General features: G+C 35.3%; 1 pseudogene; it reads right to left on the bottom strand.

The window, feature by feature from the left end:
• The window catches only part of LOC149551618 (receptor-like protein 4), an 85,792-nt pseudogene that overhangs the window by 4,805 nt on the left and 64,640 nt on the right, over positions 1-16,347 (bottom strand).

Here is a 16,347-nt window from a genome sequence, read left to right as displayed (position 1 = left end):
GATATGAATGTATATTAATCTTTAGTAACTTAGTTATAGAAAGATAAATAAGTAAGAAAATAACATGAATATATGAGAAACCAAGATTTAACATGGAAACCCAATTTGGGAAAACCACCAATGCAACTACTTACAATTTTTCACTCTTATGAAGTGAGCCCTATTAAGAGCCAACCGTATTGAAGGTTAAAAAATACATTGTTAGGTGTGACCATGTTAATTGATTTGAATCACCCTATTAGGAGTGGCATGGTTAGAGGTCTTAAGACACTTCAATCTAGATATACCACCTTGTTAGAGGATTTACAAAATGACCGTTAAGTCAACTCTGTTAAGAGATTTCTTTGCTGCTACAATTGTTAGAGAGTAACAATGATTGACCTAACTAATGAAGCAACTGATTTTTAGATTCAAATCACTCTTTTGGCTTATGCTCTAGATCCTCCCTGATCAGAATAATCTTTGCAGCTCTTTGGATGCTCTTCTCTTAATCAGATATCCTTCTTTATTCACATCTTATCTTCTTCCACAACTTCCATATTTCAATCCACAAATTGACCTTTTATATATATGAATCCCAATGTCAAGTTAGCTTGAATACTTTTACAAATAAACAATTAACATCCACTAAGTCAACTTACATAAATAAAATAATAAACAAAAATTTTCTATTGTAAGTTAGCTGATACTGAAACTGGATCACTAGGTTACCACTGAGTTCCTTGGTAACTAACTTGACTTGGCTTACACTAAATCCCTTTGGTAATTGACTTGACTTAGTTTATACAAGAATCCTTCAATGACTAACCTAGCTCAATTTGCACTTGATCATTGAACTTGGCTTCTTCTAAACTTTTTCTTAGCTGATACTGAAGTCTTCTGAGCTCGGTTACTACTAGCAGTGCTCAGTTAGAGTGTAACATTTGTGTAACATCAATGAAAATATAAAATTGAATAATTTTTTTCAATGCTCACCACATCATGTGGTTATTCAAGACCCTAATGATCCTAATTCTATTATTGCTACTGGTAGTGTTGATCCTTATTCTTACTTATATCAGTTTGATGGCTTTGATAATTTAGACAATTTGGGTGGTTCTCTTATTGCTCATGTAGACTTTGTGAGCAATATCTTGCATGAGAATTTGGGCCATGCCAACTATAGATATTTACAATAGATAAGCACACATGTACTTGTTATTAAGCTCCCATAGATCTCTTGCACTAATGATTCTTATCATGGTTGTGTTCTTAGAAAGCATCTTCTTAGAAAGCATCATCGACATCTATTTCCTATGGAGAAAGGCACATGTGCTAAGGCACCCTTGGAGTTGGTCCATAATGATCTTATGTCATTTCCCACTCTTTCATTTTTAGGGGGGCTCTATATATTCACCTTCATTGATGACTTCTCCAGATGTACATGGGTGTAACTTCCTTAAGTACAAATTTGATGCCTTTGATTCCTTTTGAATCTTTAAGATGGTTATGGAGAATCAACCTAGTTTTTCTTTTAGACAGATATACATAGATAATGGGGGAGTATGTGAATCATACATTTAGAGACATTTGCACTAAGCATGGTTTACTACACCATTTTTTAGTTTCTCATACTCCTTAGCAAAATGGTGTTGCCGAGAGAAAAAAATGAAACACTATAAGAAATGGAAAATTGCATGATTCAGTCACAAGACATGTAGTCTTCATTTTGGGTTGAAGCAGTCATTATATCTCATAAGGCATTATGACATATGACACTTGAGGAGGGTTGGTCTCATGTCAAGCCTAATATTTATACATTTTGAGTTTTTGGTAGCAAGGCATGCGATTTTATTCCAAATGCTCAAAGGAAATATATGGAGAAGAAGAGTCAAAACTCATATTTGTTGGCTACTATGAGGATGTGAAGGTGAACATGTTGTTTGATCCTAATTCCAGGGAGTTCTTATTTCAGTGACATGTCTAGTTTTGATGAGTTCTTTCCTCTTACAGATTCTCTATCACAAAATTTCTCCTCATTGCCTACTCCATCTTCATGTCTTGAGGATTTCACATATATTGATGATAATAAAGATGATGATCCACCCCCATGACCATTTTCTTTATATTTTCCTAAGTGGGCATGGGTCGCAATTGAGGCAACTAGTTCTTTAACAGGTCTTTGATTTGTTACACATCATACTTGAGCTCAAATATCTGATTCCATTCTTCTAAGTCATGTTACTTCCATAGATCCTCAAAAGTTTTCAAAGGTGATAGAACACCCAGAGTAGGATTTGGCTATGGATGAGGAGTACTCTTCTTTGATGAAGAATAATACTTGATAACTTTCTTCTCTTTCAAAATGGAGAAAGTTGGTTTGGTGTGAGTGTATCATACCAAGTATGTTGTAGATGACTCTATTGATAAGTATAAGGTGTGTCTTGCTGTGAAGAGATTCTCTCAGGTCAAAAATATTGATTAATTTGAGACATTTTCTCCTATCACCAAGATGAGCTCCATTTGCTTTCTACTTTCATTAGCAGCTTCACAACGATGGTTAGTCTATCTAATGGATATGAAAAGTGCATTATTACATGGGGATCTTCATGAAAAGATCTATATGGGGAATCCTTGGGGATTTTTTCATGAAACTTTTTTAGTTTGTAGGCTTTGATGTTCATTATATGGTCTTAAAAAAACCCCTCAAGCTTGGTGTGAGAAGATGGATTCATTCTTGATATCTACACAATTTACACACTATCATTCTAATTATACAATTTACACACTATCATTATAATTATACAATTTACATTCAATGTCAGGGGGTTGGTACTATGACACTTTTTCTCTATGTTTATAATCTCATCATTATAGGTGTACATGGTATAATCACGTATTTATGAGACCTTAATGCAGAGTGCTATCAAAGTAACAATGACCTATTCTAAACCCAATAAATCACTACTAAACAAGCACTCCATGAACATCCCATGTTTCCCTAACTACAACCACTGGGATTTCTCACAACCAGCATCTCAGTGATAGTTCTAGAACAAGAGTATGCTTATGAATGTAGATCTATCAAAATCTATGCTAGATCTATATGAAAATGTAGATTACATGAAGATAGTAACACTAGAATGCTAAAAACATGTGCATATGTGAGTCTAAGTGATATTAAATAACATGAAATGAATGCTAAAATGATATCAAAATGACATGAATTCTCTATAATAACAATGCTAAATGAGATAATAAATCTAAATGTGCCTATAATGTAGATGCTTAAAAATTGGGTCTATTGCTCTTAATTTCCCTCTTATTTATAGGATTTTAGAAGGGGTTGGGGTAAGGATCAAGATTTCACTTTTGACTGGACAGTAATGGTGAAATTGTAAATGTCTCATAAGGTACCAAGAGGAAAAGTCCAACAGACTTGGTTTGTGAGGATAAATGAGGATTTTTCAATTCTTTTAAATGTAAAAAGAAAGATTTTCACTTTTAAGAGGATAAATGGATTTTGTTGATTTATTAAGTGTTCTATTTATTTTCAAATTTTATCTTTTCCTTTTCCCTTTCCTTTTATTTTATTTTATGATTTCATGAATTGATTTTCCTCTTTTTAAAGTGATTTAAGTCCTTTTTGATTTGATAGGTGATTTGATTGATTAATAACTTGATTGATTTGAAAGTTTATTGTTTTCCTCTGATTTTATCCTTAATTTGCATCATTTGATCAAAATTTGCATTGCTTTGGGTCTGCCAATTTTAGGTGTCTACAAATGTCCCTCTTTGAGCTAATATGCGAAGCATATTAATTCAAAGATTGCTTGATTTTTCTAATTTTAGGTCAAATTCTAATGACTAAATGTCTAATTAATAGTGTTTTGCTGATTTGAGGTTGATATGGTGCCTGATTGGTGATAATTTGATGTCTCATTTTTGATAATTTGATCTCTCATTGCTAATAATTTGATGTCTGATTGTTGATGATTAAAAATCCTTTGTTTTTGATGATTTTCTTGGATGCCCTAGTTTGTTTTGATATTGGAATTTTGGCTGGGGTAGAACATTTTTCATATTTGGAAAAATTTTGATGCCCCAGTGTGATATGAGTATACTGCCCCCTTAGAAATGAAATTGGAAAAAATGGATGTTGAAAAATATGGAGAGTCCAATTTTATTTATGAAACAATTGATAGGAGATTTGAGTGTATGTAGGTCAGCTAAGTGATGTTTGAATAATACCTAGTTCGTGAAAATGGGTCACAAGGCTTAAAAAAGGGCTTATAATGTTTGAAAATGTCATAAAATTCCTAAGGGAGGGTTAAATAGGTCAAAAGACCTCTTTCCCATTTCATTTGTACACCCCCTTTTTACTTTTGGTGACTTACAGCTTGGAGCTAGTAATGATGGTGGTCCCATTATGAGAGCATAGGTTCAAGAAGGGTCACAGATATGAGTGTCTGATAGACTACGGTGCCCTAGTGAGTCATCTAGATCCTCTGTCATTGAAGAGTTGTGAATTTTGCATGTATTTTAATTTTTGCACAGATTTTCTTCATGAATGTGTAGATGAGACTAGTTTAGCACTTTTGATGTTTGTTTTAGTGCATGTAAAATATTGCAGCACATTTGCAACATTTACTACAACATCTACAAGGTAGAATCACACTTTGAAAACCCTAGTTGACTAGTGAATCAATGCATACACAAAAACAATAGTGCATATGTAGCTTCCATAACACCTTTGTATGTTTTAGTGCATATGAGGTAGTTTGTAGTGCATATGAAGCATGAAATAACACATTTAATATTCAGGGTTTATTGAGTCTAGACAATGGGAAATATCATGCTATATGGATGGGTTATAGCACTTATGATAGTTTTCCTAGCACATTTGAATGGAGTAGCTCAACTGTGTGTTAGGATAGTGCCTGCAATGCATGTAGTAGCACTTTTTCCTAGTATAGTGCACTCGTTGATTATAGGGGCATGTGTGCGTAGTGGAAAGGCACATATGGCAGTTGTAGCACTTTTGTAGGGAATACTAGCACGATCGATAAATTTAATAGCGCATGTGATTTTTGTAGCACAACCATGTGATAGAAGAGCGCTTATGATTGATAAAATAGCACTATGGAATATTGTAGCACAAATAATTAGATATAGAGTAGGAAAAATAATTGGTCTAAAATAGAACCTTTAGCTGAATAGATAGATGATGAAAAATGGTTGATGTGGAATGATCACTTGTGTTAAAAGTTGACGTTGCTAGTTTGTTGTTTGATGAAATAGGTATGTGGGTGCAAGCTCATGGTTAGGGGATTGAGTCAATAAGCAAGTTGTTTGCGATAGAGCATTAGGTGATCGACAGATGCAGGTTCACTTGTCTTTTATAGATGCCTTAGTTCTAAGTGAACATATGTTTATTGATGGTTATGACTGAGTGGTGACACTCATACCATAACAACTTCCACATGCTCTTGGGGGAGATGACTATTACTCTTGACAATGTATATCAGATTTTACAAATCCCTATAGTGGGAGATCTTGTGTACTATGATCAGAATGTATTTGGTGATGACAGCATTGGGGATGACAGTGTACCCTAGTTTCAGATGCTACAGTACAAGCTATTACCTACTATGTTGGCTACACTGATAGGAGGGTTTTTGTTACTAGATAAATGAGGACGGGGATGTCCAATTGGATGGGGTCTCCTTGTATAGGATATGATTGAACATCCATAGGTTTTCATGGGGCAACTGCATATTGGCCCATTTATATCATGATTTGCATCAGGTTGTGTATTCTAATGCCTCATCACTATCAACATGTGTAGTCTTATTACAAATATGGATATGGGAGCATCTTCCCATTACCTACCTGATATGTGTGCAACAATGGCCTCATGAGATGTCATATATATATATATACTTATTTAGGTGTGAACATTTAACCCCATTTGGACAAGACAGAGTATTGGTGACAGATGTTGAATGACATTATTGAGGTAGTATGGAAGACATACATGTTTACTAAGGCATGGGTTGTGGATGATGATGAGCTAGTATATTTCTTTTTTCTAAAAATTTTTCTTGGTTGGATTCCCTCAGTGATCAAGAAATTTTTCTTCAGAAGGGTAGTGAGATAGTTTGGTCAGTGGCAGGGCATGCTACATGGATCAAAATATTATGCATGAGTGTAGTTAGAGAGGCCAGTGTGGGGGTCAACCTTGGAGTATGAGGCCTTCTGCAAGGCATTCCTAGACACTGCAGGTATGGGCACTAAGAGATGGGGAGGGAGATGTAGGGATGGAGGAAGATTATGCACGATGGTTGTGCAAGCATCCATTCCTGAGATACATAGATTTGGAAGAGCTCATACTTGGGATTGAGGATTAATCGAGTGGAGGGGATGATGGGGATGATGAGGGTGCACAAGGGAGAGGCAGGGGTCGACATCAAGCTAGAGGTAGAGCTAGAGGTGGAGCGAGGATATGACAGAGATATGGTGGGTGATTCTGAGCACTACTGAGGATAGATGGGGCTACCATGAGTCAGATGGTGACTGTTGTTCCTATTACACCGGTGATAGATGTGACATAGTAGGCACCACAAGATGAGAGGAGTGCCCCCAACAAGAAGAGACCTCCCAATCAGACACATACAAATGATGCAGGTGGTGAGACACATGGTTGAGTTGTGTATCATGTCGTATTGCACTATTATTGGCATGTCATATGTGTCATTTATTATGATGAACTTTTGATGTCGATATTGATGATTTTTGGATGTTGATCTTGATGATTTGATAATTTGATATATGATTATTCGAGCCTTTTGATGTTTGGAATTGTGTACTTGTTATATCATGGACTTTATATATCTAATTGCATGGATGGGTGCATGTATGTGATGTTGTGATTTAAGTTATATGATAGTTGTAGATGTTGATGTAACATGAATGATTAATGTAGCATAGAGATGTATGATGTGTGGAAAGTGAATGTAGAAATGAAGTAGATCAATGAAATGTAATGAAAGGAAATGTGTGTAGAAATGAAATGTAATGAGAATGAAATGTGATGACATGATATGAAAAATAAAATACCAGAATAGATGAGAATTAAATGTGATGATGAAATGAGATGTAATGTAAATGTAATGAGTAAATTTAATGAAGTGTATAAATGAAATGTAATGAAGTGTATGAATGAAATGTGATGTAATGGACTAATATGAAAAATAGAATAATGGAATAGATGATAATGAAAATGGTTTAAATGATGTCATGAAAAGAAACTAACAATGATGAAATGTGTTTAATAAATGAGTAAGTGAGGAAGAATGAATATGAAAATGAAAATGGTAAAAATATAATGAAAATATGGACTTATGATAGGAAAATGATATGGTGATAATAATGGACTGGGATAAAAACCAAAGATAAAATAAACAAAAGATTGAAAATGGTTGAGTGAGTTGAAGGTAAAACATGGAAGGAAATGATAAGAAGAGAGAGCAAAGATTTAATGTTTGATACATGATGAAAAATGAAATGTGATGAAAGAAGAAAAGGAAAATGAAAAATGAAAAATAAAAAATAAATTAATGAAGTGGATATGAAATGATATAGAAATAAAGATGAAAATGAATAAGAATGAATATGAAATATAAATGAGGAATTGTAATGAATGAAATGAGGATGTAATGAGAAATGTCATAGAAATAATGATGCTAGGGGTGAAATGATGTGAAGAGATGTAATTCCACTTTTGAGATTCGAAAGCCACAAAGGAACCTCAAGATCCCAATGAGTAGGGTGAAATAGTGGATACATAGAATATGAGGAAAAATGGGAGAAAAAGAAGTGCGACAGTGACCAAAATTGTTTGAGATTTGAAGGTCACACAATGCAATGGATGAGATGAGGGACGTAGAATAATGAGGGAATGAAATATGTTAAGAGTAAATAGTGACCAATTTTTTTTGAGATTCAAAGGTCATGCAATGCAATAGGTGGAATGGATATAATGGGATAACGAAGTGTGATGCATGGTGGTGGTGTTGTGATGAGGCAAAGTCCAAAAGAGTTGAATGTTAAAAGCTTGCCTTGATGTCGATGTTGTTGCCTACCATTTGATAACCAATCCTAAATTGTGTTCTCGATTTGAATGATGTTGTGCAATATTGCTTGTGTAATCCTTGTTTGTGTGCCAACCATTTTTTTTAAGGTACCCAAGATGAAATACAAACTAGATGAATGTAGCTAATTGTCATTTTTTGTAAAGAGATGCAAAATTAAATGTCATCATTGAGCACCTAAATAAAAGTTACATAGTACAACCACCACTAGCTTAGCTGTGGTGATATGAATACTGTATCATGCTAAGAATTGTTAGGATTAATATACCTTAGACATAAATAACAGTTACATGCAAATATAAACAATATCAAAAAATAATAGATCACACATAAGAGAATACAAGACACCGAGATTTAACGTGGTTCACCCAATCCCTAGGCTACGTCTACCAACAACAAGTCCAATATTATTATTATCAACTGATTACAATCCACAATCCCTTATAGCTCAATACCACCGCAAGAAGCTATAATATCACCATTACATTATGAAATCCCTAAACCTAAGCCTTTTTATACAAGCTTTTTATCGCTTACAAAATTATGGCTAGAATAAGTCATCTAATAGGAAAATAGAAGTCAACACCTTTTACAATATAAGGTCACTTTTGGCTTTGGGGGTGCTACCCTCAAAAACCCCTATGAGGGCATTGCCCCTCGACCCCACCTTGTACTACAATAGAGAGCACACACAGGGCACTGCCCCTTGACCCCATCTTGAGGGTTCTACCTCCAACCCCTATAGAAATAATATGGGGAGAAAATTGTGCTGAATAAACCTTCAAGTTTGATTAGGCTCCATATCACAACAAGAATTGTGACCAAAAACAATGTATATGAAAGATAGGACAACCATTAAGAATAGAAACTATAGCTATAGTAAATGAAAACAAGCATGCAAATAGATACATGTCAGATAAAGAACCTCACCTAAGATATCATGAAAAATTGATCAAGGTACACATGGATTTTTAGACAAGAGGAGGCACTTACAAATGGACACTTGGAATGCATAAAATCAAAGGATCACTAGAGTAAAACAATGAAAAACCAAAGGCAAAATAAAAGATCATGGCTTCATCCTAGTATCTCTAGTCAAATACATCATCAAGGTAATAGAAACTTAGAATAATAGAAAAATCATTATTTTTTGAACAGTGGTGCTAATAGTTGTGTGCAATAGTGTCAAGTTTGTTCAATTCTTGGTGGATGTAACTATTGTATGAGTTTGGTAACAAAGCAGAAGATGTGTCAGTAGGTGGTAAAAGATATGTGTCAGTGGGGATCAGGGTGTCTGAATTTCCAAGCTGAGTGGCAAGTGTACATGGTACTGGTGCAGTGAGATGTATAGAGTGAATGCATGGCAAGGTAGGAAAAATGTAAGGTGTGGTGAGGGATGACTATAAATAGATGAGGCACATATCCATGAAAGGAAGCACGTTGAAGGAGATAGAGAAAATGTTTAGTTATTCTGAAAGGTCTAGTAAGTGTGTGGTTAAAAGCATGTCAGGCTCACTAGATCAGTCACAACAGGAGGGTAATGTTAGCCAGGGAGGATGAGTGCAAGGACTAAGGGAAAAATGTATTTGGCAAACCTCTGAGGAATTGGTGTATCAACTTGAGTTCCAAGTGGGGTGAATCAAGTCATGCAGGATTGATGTAAGAATGACTTGAAGGTTTGGGAGTCAGGGTGGAAGAAACACCATCATCGGTATTGAGGATGTTGTTTGGGAGTGCAACACAATAGGCATTGAAGGTGGTATTGGGTGATGATCCTATGATGTAGATGGAGAGTAATCCTCTCAAGGTGGTGAAGAGCATGTCAGGAGTAGCGAAAGAGGCAATAGAGATGGACTCTCTAGAGAAGACCATAGGAAAATCTCAGAGAGAGACAGAGGACATCAACATGGGTAAGGTGACAAGTACAGTAACTCAATTGATTAGCCTCAGGATTCTGGGACAAAAGTCAAACAAGGAGGGGGTAGATTGAGCATGGTGGATCCACAACTAGAGGTAGAGGGTGAAGCACAAGTGTCAAATGAAGAGAATTTACAGAAAATGCTAGCCAAGAAGAGTGTTTGAGCAAAAAATACAGAGTAGGAAATCACATTTTTTTGGGATTGATGGAGAAAACTTGCGAGGATGGAGCACAAATAGAAGCAAGGTGACTCCAGGTGGTGACTTTAGAATAGTCTCTAGTGTGATCATTGGAAGTGGAACTGTGAGTGGAACAATCATGAGTAGAGGGAAATGATGCGGGCCTATGGGTGGAGAGATCATGAGCACAAAGATTGTAAGAGTCACTAAGAATGGTGCAATTGGGTTTGGAAAGTGCATAGAATTAACTAGTGTTGTTGCAAGTGCAGTCCAAGTCTTTTAGGGAGGCAATTGAAGAATCGAACACCCTATCACTATAGTTACAAGAGCGGTTAGCATTGAGAGAGTCAGAGGTGAGGTAGTTACAGTAGTGATTGAATGAAGTGAAAGTAGATGTGGAGCACTGGAGAATGACAACTGATAAGATGCAACATGAGTAGGATGTGGCCCAATGAGTGATCACTATATTGGGCATAAATAAGATGGTGGAAAATGTATTTGTGGATATGTAAAGGACTACAAAAGTGCACCAGGAAGCCACCTATTATATGGGGCTTTATCATTAGTCACTTCCCAATGAAAAGTGACATGAGACTTAGTTTGTAGATAGGGAATTTACACAAAATTTGAATGCTCAATTGCGCATTGGGATATTTCCAATTGTCATGGATGTTGTTGGGTGTGAGGAGTATTGATACTAGGGGCCTCATCCTTTGGGACTTGGTTTGCGGAAATGCTTGTAATTAGACATTTTGTCCTGCCACCTCCCCAAGGGAGGCTAAAATAAATAACTTGCCAAGTGTTATTTTGAATGTAATATTGTTGTTGCCATCATAATATAATAAAAAGTGTTGTTTTTGTGGCAAGAAAAAGGGGTAATTGTGGCTCGTATTAATGAACAATGTGATTGAAAATGCTGGCGATAAACATTGTCATTTCCATTTTTAAAAATATCTTTTGATATTTTATTGACAGGTTTTGGATGTTTCTAATGTCTTTTTTTGAAATATTTGGATTTTTTTGCATTTTTTGGGAATATCTAGATGTTTTAATTTTTTTTTGGGAATATTTGGATTTTTTTGGAATTTTTTGGGAATATTTAGAAGGTTGTCAATCTCCATTAAAGTGGGATCAATGAGGTATGTAGAGGAAGATTGACCTTCACTTATGAGTGGGAACTGAATGTCAATGTGGGCTCTCAATAAAAGATGAGTATAAACTTGTGTAACATTTGGAGAGCTATGGTGTTCAAGATGGAAAAAGGCAAGAAGTGCTAAACCACAAATTGCAAGGCACAATTCTGTATATATTGATAGTCTTTACAGATAAGCTTAAGGCCAAAGTTAGAATTTTTCTCTAGCTATATGTTGAGATAGATATCCACGATGCCTATGAAAAGGCATTGGGCCTATGGGAGGCTTTGATGGTCGAAAAAGGTGCTAGAAGGGCCTTGAAAAAGGCATTTGGGCCTGAAAAGTAAAAACATGGTCTTGAAAAAGACATTTAGGCCTAAAAAGGTGGAACAAGGTCTTGGAAAAGGCATTAGGGCCTAAAAAGGTGCTAAGGGGCCTTGAAAAAGGCATCTAGGCCAAAAAGGCGCTACTAGGGCCTGAAAAAGGCGTTGAGGCCTAAAAAGGTGTTAACGGGGCCTTAAAAAGGCATTTCAGCCTAAAAAGGCATTATGGGACCCTAAAAAAGGTGATAGGGGTTGATGGAGGCATTTGAGGACCTTGCGGTCTCTCAAACATACAGTTAGTTATTTTGAGCCCTTGTTAGATGATGATGAAAGAGTCTAACAGATATTTGGGCCTTTTGGGATAGCATTGATATATTTGTGGAAAGGGTTGCTAGATTAATCGTGGTCTCTGTACCATAAATAAGATTGGAAATCCATTGGGAGTTGTTGTTCTTGATGGTGGGGGGAAGAAAAGGGACACTGACAGAACCATTTCAGCTATCTGTGTTGTGCTAGATTTTCCAAAGCCCAGTGAGATGTTTAAAGACATAACTACACTGCTTCTTAATTAATGGATGCTCTTGTTTATTATTTTTTCCAAAAGTAATAAGGCAATAAAATATGCCATAAAATATTTAAATCTTTTTCAATGTAGTGGGCCTCACCATTGATTTCACATAAAATTGGTCAAGGTATGCAAACCTATCCCAAAGGAGTAGCAATTATAGACAGACACTAGTTCGACATGAAATCAATGGATCATCAGTTTGAATAATACAAAAATAATTTATGCAAAATTAAATGGCCTATTCGGGATGAGTTTGTCATTTTTTGGCCTTTATTTTGGGTTGTTTTTAATATTTGCAAGATTTTTTGACTGTTTTTGAGAATTTTTTATGATTTTTGATAATTTTGATATTTTTTGACTATTTTGACGATTTTTGATATTTTTTGATTTTTTTTGACAATTATTGATACTTTTTGATTTGGTGAAAGGAAAAGGTGGACATGAGTGAGCTTTTTTGGAATACAGAGATATCTAGGGCCTTGTTGGAACACATAAAGAGTTAGGGAGATCAAAAGTGGGCTAAAAAAGCTAAGAGTGGACTTGGAGAGCTATATTTGAGACAGTGGAGGAAAAAATGGATCTTTGGGACTTCTAATGGATTTTATGAAGGCTAAAATGGATGTTGGGAATGATTGGTTGCGATAGATTTTTTTAAGATGTGCACTGATTTTCTTGTAATTCATGCCTGTGATATCTTAGAACATAATCTGACTCCACATTTCCTTTGAGTTGCATGTCTTCCCTATATCATTATTTTGCTGGCTATCTCTACTACTATGAAGTGTCATTGATGCCAAGAAACCACTGAACTATAATTGACAAGTGTTTCTCAATTGGGTATGTGTAAAATTAACTCAACTGTGCAAGGTAGTGGGGAAGATGAAGTAAAAAGGCCACAAACAAGAAAAAATTGTCTTAAAGAAGGTTGTTTGGGCCATGCCCTACTGTTATTCCACATTGAAGGACTTGTGTTGTTTAGGAAAGTCCAAAGGTGTTATCTCTCCTCTATTTAAACCAAAGGTGGTATATCTCAATTCTTTTAAACCCAAGGTGGTAGTTCTCCATCCTTTTATACAAGATTTTTTTTTTGAATATTTTCTAGTTTTTTTTGTTTTTTTGTTTTTTTTTGGTTATTGGATGCTTTTGGATTTTTTTTTAGTAATAAGTGGTCGGTCAACTAAATACCTTATTAATAAAGGATTGGACATCCTCCTACATCGACTCCATGACTAGACAAAATCATGTATTTTTCTAAGAATAACATATTGACTTCATTTTATTTGTCAACTCAGGAGCGTAAGATTGAAAGGGTGGTTGCAAAGTATATGCTTTGATTCCTCTTTAAGTCATTACAATTTATAATAGGAAAGAAATGTTGAAGGAAACTAAGCTAGGAATTGAAACAACATCTGCCTTATAGTTTAGAGTAATGCTGTAAAGGACAAATCTATTTAAACACCTATGCATAGGAACAATTCAGTGATTCTGTTATCAATGGCTATAGGAACAACATAAGTCTATTTCTCAAGGAAACAAACTAAGAAAGGAAATCTATTTTAACAAAGTAGTTCACTCACCAAGTGGGCCCCCTTGGATGAGTGAACATAAAACAATCAAGTTTGAAGGTGGAAACTTCAACTCTATATTCTATTCATCCATAATAAAAAATTACATTTGAAAACAAGATTCTACTATATTTCCTTATAGTCAAAACTAGGAAACTATCAAAATCAATAATCAATCATCAATCCCCTTTTCAAGGTTATAACGAAAATTATTTAAAGGAAAACTTTAATAACTTCCTACTCCTACAATCAATCCATTAATGAGGATCAATTATAAATTATAAAGTCTACAATAGAAATATTATTAACTACATCTTAACTCTCCCAAGAATATAGCAGGTTGAGGAAGTTATTTTCATGCACCACCATAACAAAATTTTTACCATGGTCTACTTATATGATGGTTCATCAATCATCTGGTCGGTTTTGACTTAGTACTAAAATGCTATCTTCAATATACACGACAAAAAACACATGCAAAACATGAAATGCAACAACTTCCACATACATTCATTCATTTCATCATTAATGTTAGAAATGGTATAATGTTCAAATTATCACTCTTGTGAATCCTATGGCTGCAGGAAGGAACCTACCCAAACATAACATGGATGAGGAAATATTTATCAACATGTAATATCCTTCATTAAACAATAAAATAAACCATAGATTCAAGAAAACATAGCATAATTGATCAATCTATACTTCAATCTCCATGTCTTAACATATAGATAGCATATTCATAAAACATAAGTTCTTTTTCTTAAACCATAGAGTTTTAAATTTTTTCTTGCAAGATAACTATTAAAAACAAAATAAAAAGTAATCAAAATAATGGTCTTTTAGAGGCTCATCATTCTTCACAACTAAACTATTGCTGGTCCCTAGAAATCATGAAGTTAAAGATCCTAGTCCACACTCCCCAATCACTCAGTGTCCTTTCTCCTGGCTCATTCTTCACATAGTTAAAGCAACCATAATTTGCCTTGAGCCTCTTCCAATGCCAAACTTCAACAGTCATATCATAATCTTCTACATTATCATTTACTGCTAGTAGTGGCTGCAGGAGAATTGGAGGTTGGTACCTTGATGGTAACCAATGTTTGCATTGATTTCTCCCCAAGTCAATATACCAAGATGGACACCCTTGGATGTCCCAAAAAACTAAACCAAATTGCTGAAAGGAATTATGTCAAACAGTTTGCATTCAACTTCTTAAAACCCCTTATAACTTCGAAAATCAAACGTTTATTTGTTTGTTGTGTTTCATGCATGGAATTGGTATCATAAAACATAAACAAGAAAGAAACTACAATAATATGCAAAGTGGAAATGAACTGCTGCTAATAAAATGTTATTTTTAGAATTCATAAAACCAAATACATGGTAGATTTATCAACTCACTAATTACTTCAGCAATATTGTCATAATACTCCAGCCCATGCTTACGAACTTGCTGCTACAATACTTTGTCCTCCAATCAGTCCACTACCTTCATAATACCATTCCCTCCAAGCGGCATAAGCGTCGGACAAGTAGTGAAGAAGATATGAGAAAAATATCAAATCTGCCTGTAGCCGGAAATGCAACTAAACTGCCTGATAATGAAGCCAATAAGAAAGAATTCCAAAGGCCAAACCCCAAGGGAATGACATCTAGAATGTTACAAGAGAGGATAGACATCCTCAAATGCCAAGAACAAAGCTGCAACTCACACACCAATTTCTTCTCATATTCAACCTGTCTAATGAAGCCACAGATGCTTCCTTTTATTCTATTCCCACGGGTCCGCTCAACTCATATGGGCAATGTGGGATAAAAGATGTGTAATATAAAACATATATTAAAATACCCCTTATGTCTCCCTTGGGTACACATCACCATAAAATAAATATTAAAGTAACACTTTAATATTTTACTATTAAATTAGACGTTACTTTAATAAAACTTCAAGCATTAAAATGTATTAGCAATCGGACTCCGAATAATGCGAGTGATAGCTCATCGGAAAGCTCTCACCGAGGAGTATCGAATCCAATCACCAAAATTGACCTGCATTGTGTCCTTCTGACTTACTAAAAATAGTAAGTATGCCTGAAACTGAGTAAATCAACTTTGTTTTGGCCCAAACTGGAAATGACTAGGCCAAAACACTCCAAGATCCCATTAAACCCTTCGTTAGCCCTTGGGACCATGTAGAACAAGGCTAACGCACACACACTTGGTCAACTGCTAAAATGGGGACATTACGGTCCGCCCCCCTTGAAATTGCTTGTCCTCAAGCAATCTCAGTCCAGCTTGCTGAATAACCTGCTCACTCTCCCATGTAGAATCTTCCTCCGACAGGTCTTTCCATCTGACCAAATACTCCTTCACTATCCTGTTTCTAAGCTTCCTCTCTCTGGTATCCAGAATAGCCTCAGGTACTAACACAAGCTTCCCCTCCTCATCCAAAGGGGGTAAATCTACAGAAGGCACTACACTCTGACCAATGGCTTTCTTAAGCCTAGACACATGAAACACATTGTG

This window comes from Cupressus sempervirens, chromosome 6, assembly GCF_028749045.1.
Source record: "Cupressus sempervirens isolate cs-2001-9-10 chromosome 6, ASM2874904v1, whole genome shotgun sequence".
NCBI lineage: Eukaryota > Viridiplantae > Streptophyta > Pinopsida > Cupressales > Cupressaceae > Cupressus > Cupressus sempervirens.
This window is presented reverse-complemented; position numbering and strand designations above follow the sequence as displayed.